The sequence below is a fragment of the Myodes glareolus genome, chromosome 8, assembly GCF_982192425.1.
Source record: "Myodes glareolus chromosome 8, mMyoGla1.1, whole genome shotgun sequence".
In the NCBI taxonomy this organism is placed as follows: domain Eukaryota; kingdom Metazoa; phylum Chordata; class Mammalia; order Rodentia; family Cricetidae; genus Myodes; species Myodes glareolus.
The window spans coordinates 107,103,655-107,107,644 of NC_142033.1; positions in this window are offsets into that span (position 1 = coordinate 107,103,655).

Genomic DNA, 3,990 nt, shown 5'->3' on the forward strand with positions numbered 1-3,990 from the left:
TCACAAATACATCACTTCCATTTGATAATAGATCACTGCTGCTTATGCTCTAATTTATGACTTGGTGGGTCAGAGAACACCCAGATTATGATGGGCAGGCAGCTCAGGTTGCATGATAATATGATGGCAGTGCACTGTCAAATGTTCAGGTTTCCACTCAGATTGAAGAACAGGCCAACAGCTGTCTCGAAAATGGAAAATAGTTGTGTACAGATGGTGGTAGAACCTTGCTCCAAGATCACAGAGGTCTCTTTTTTGGACCAGCAAAGGCTCCTAAGAGAATTGCTATCTACCACTGACACTTTGAATACCATTAGTTGTTGTAGAGAAGCCTATACAGCAGCTGGGACCAATTGAAGGCCTGTTCCCAGCCCACCCCACAAAGCTAGCAACTTTCTAAGTCACTTGTTGTATGGGCTGAAACAACACACCCAAGAAAGAAATGTGCTGTCTCCAGAATCCAAACAGGCCAACTAAATGGTGTGATTCTTTCTTGGTGGTGGAAGGGGATGGGTGCTGTAACTTGTCCTTCACATTAGAAGGAACATCTCTCTAAGCCACATAGCACTGGATTCCTAAGAATTTCGATGAGAGAGGATGTTGAATTTTGGTTAATGTCCCATCCTCTGACTCAATATATGTTACCAATGAGTTTGTGATTACTATCTGCTGCATAATGTAATCAATAAAGTGCAGTAATGTGATATTTTGCCAAAGATACAACAGGCTATAGAGATTCCATTGGCTATCTGGTAATTTCTGGCTATTATCTTGTAAATAAATCCATTCCAAAGATTTAAGCTCTTGTGATATAAAGCCTATAGGAAACAATTTAGTGGGAAAAATAAGTTTAAAGGCAATTAACAATCAAAATGACACAAAAATGACTGTTTTTGGTCAGAGTTCAGATACCTGTAGTTATTTTTGACTCTCAGGATAATATGTGATGACAGGCTAATGACATCTCTCCTTCTGTAGCTTTAGGTAGATTGGCCATTGCACAATTAGATGTTAAACATTTTGATTTTACTGATATTGCACTGGAAATAGCAATCTCAGTTCGTGAGGCCAGGAAGGAATTGGTAAAGTAAGTTAACTTTCCACAGGCTCTCTTATGTAATCATCAAGAGGGTGGGTGCTGAGAATTGTACCTGGGTCCCCTGGAAAAGCAGTCATCTTTTCAGATTTCTTTTTTGCATTTTTGGACACAGGATTATATATATACCCATGGCCATCCAAAAACTCAATATCTGGGCCAGACTACTTTCAAACTCCCTCCAACTTGGCCAAGGGGGAGCAGGATGTGTCATCCAGAGAGATTCACCTGCCAATCTCTCCCAAGGGCTGGGTTTATAAGCATGTAGCACTACACCAAGATGAAATGTTTTTTTAAATAACTTATTTCTGAACCAGACAATGAGAAAATAAGATTTAAACAGAAAGCATCTTTTTAAAACATTAATACTTCTAGGAATTTTTCAATAAATTAATTTTAATAGGTACATCACATTTCATTTTCTTAATATTTTGATTATCTACTTAGCTTTGTAAGTTTCCTCTTTTAAAAAAATTAACTGTGACTGGGTGGTAATGTCACATGTCCTTAGTTCCCAAACATGAGAGGCAGATGCAGGCAGAGCTCTGTGAGTTCGAGGTCAGCATAGCCTACAGAATGAGTTCAAGGAAAGCCAGAGCTACACAGTGAAACCCAGTCTCAAAAACGAAAAAAAAGGCATGCAAACAGCAGTGGCATGGTGTGAATGTGCCAATCAGAGGACAACTTATAGGTGTCTATTGCCTACTTCCTCTATGTGAGAACTAACTGAGTCAGTCGAGTTTGGCAGTAAGTGTCCTAAAGTGGTGAGTGAGCTCGTTGGCCCTTATTTCAGTTTCAAAACTATGTATATGCTAATGTGTGGGTGTGCATAAAACCTAAGTATAGTAATCGGAGAAAATTTTGTACGAGTAATATGGATCTCTCAGAGAATGAACTCAGGTCATCAATCTTAGCAGTAACCATGTTTACCCACTAATAAAATTTCCTTGTAACATGAGAGGGCCTGCTTGTTGGGGTTTTCTGTCCTGCCTGGTTTCCACAGCTGTTTATCCCCAAAGAAAATCACACAGAGATCTCCATAAGTTATAAAACTAATTGGCCCATTAGCTCAGGCTTCTTGTTAACTCTTGTAGCTTATATTAACCCATTGTTCTTATCTATGTTAGCCACATGGCTCAGTACCTTTCTCAGCAGGACAGATTACATCTTGCTTCTTCCGTGGTCTGGGCAGGACTGGGGGAAGAGCTTCCTTCTTCCCAGAATTCTCCTGTCACTTCTACTTCCTGTCTGGTTTCCTGCCTATACTTCCTGCCTGGCCAATCAGCATTTATTTAAAATATGATTGACAGAACACAGACAATTCTCCTGCACCATTTCCTGGCATTTGTTTTAGAGAAAATGTAAAGAACAAGTATTTAGTCTTCTGAATAAAGTAGCATAATCTAAAACTAATGGATAATACCACAAGTACCATTTTAATTTGCAAATTGATTTTATTCTTCAAATTATTCTGTTTCCATATTGTTGAAATACAGTATGTTGAAAGAATTTACCACATTGACTATATGCATAGGGTTTCTCTCCAGAATGACTTCTTCCATGTATTAAAGATGATTTTTATGTGGAAAGGGCTTACCACATTGTTGCCATGCACAGAATTGCTCTCATATGACTTCTTTCATTTATTTGAAGATGACTTTTCCATGCAAAGGTTTCACATCATTGATTACATTGAGAGGGTTTCTCTCCAGTATGCTTTCTTTCATGAATGAAATGTGCAAAGGCTTTACCACATGCATTACATCCAGAGGGTTTCTCTGGTATGACATCTTTCATGCCTGTGAAGATGACTTTTATATGCAAACACTTTACCACACTGATTACAGCCATAGGGTTTCTCTCCACTATGGCTTCTTTCATGCCTATGAAGATCACTTTTACATGCGAAGGCTTTACCACATTGATTACATCCATATGGTTTCTCTCCAGTATGACTTCTTTTATGCCTGTGAAGATGACTTTTACGTGAAAAAGCTTTACCACATTGATTACATTCATTGGGTTTCTCACCAGTGTGACTTCTTTCATGATTACGAAGATCACTTATACATGGAAAGGCTTTACCACATTGATTACATACATAGGGTTTTTCTCCAGTATGACTTCTTTCATGCCGGTGAAGAACACTTTTATATGCAAAGGCTTTACCACATTGCTTACATCCATAGGGTCTCTCCCCAGTATGACTTCTTTCATGTATATGAAGATGACTTTTACGTGCAAAGGCTTTACCACATTGATCACATTCATGAAGTTTCTCTCCAGTGTGACTTCTTTTGTGCCCATGAGGAGTTTTATATACAAAGGCTTTAACACTTTGATTAAATCCAGAACATTTCTCTCCAATATGACTTCCTTCATGCCTATGAAGAGTACTCTTATCTGAAAAGGCTTTTCCACATTGATTACATTCATAATGTTGTTCTTCAGTATGAGTTCTTTCATGTTTTAGAAGATAACTGCAATGTGCAATGGCTTTATCACATTGATGACATTCATGCCTTTTTTCTCTAATATTAGTTCTATGTACTTGATGAAGACTGTGACATGGAAAGGCTTTATCACTTTGATTATATTCATAGGGTCTTACTACCAAGTGAGGTTTTTTGTGTACTTTTAAGGAGTAGTCAGATATAAATGTTTTATCATGTTGCTTACATTCATAAATATCCTCTACCTCATTGGTTGTATTGTGTCTCTGAAAATACCCGTGATGGTTTGAGTCTTTTGTACAAGGCCCACATTTATCACTTCTTTTTTGTATGTGATTTTTTTCACGTCTTTGAAGACAACTGGAAGAATTCAGAGTTTTACCACACTGATTGCATACATAACATTTTCCTGTAGTGCTAGTAACACTACATGTACAAAGT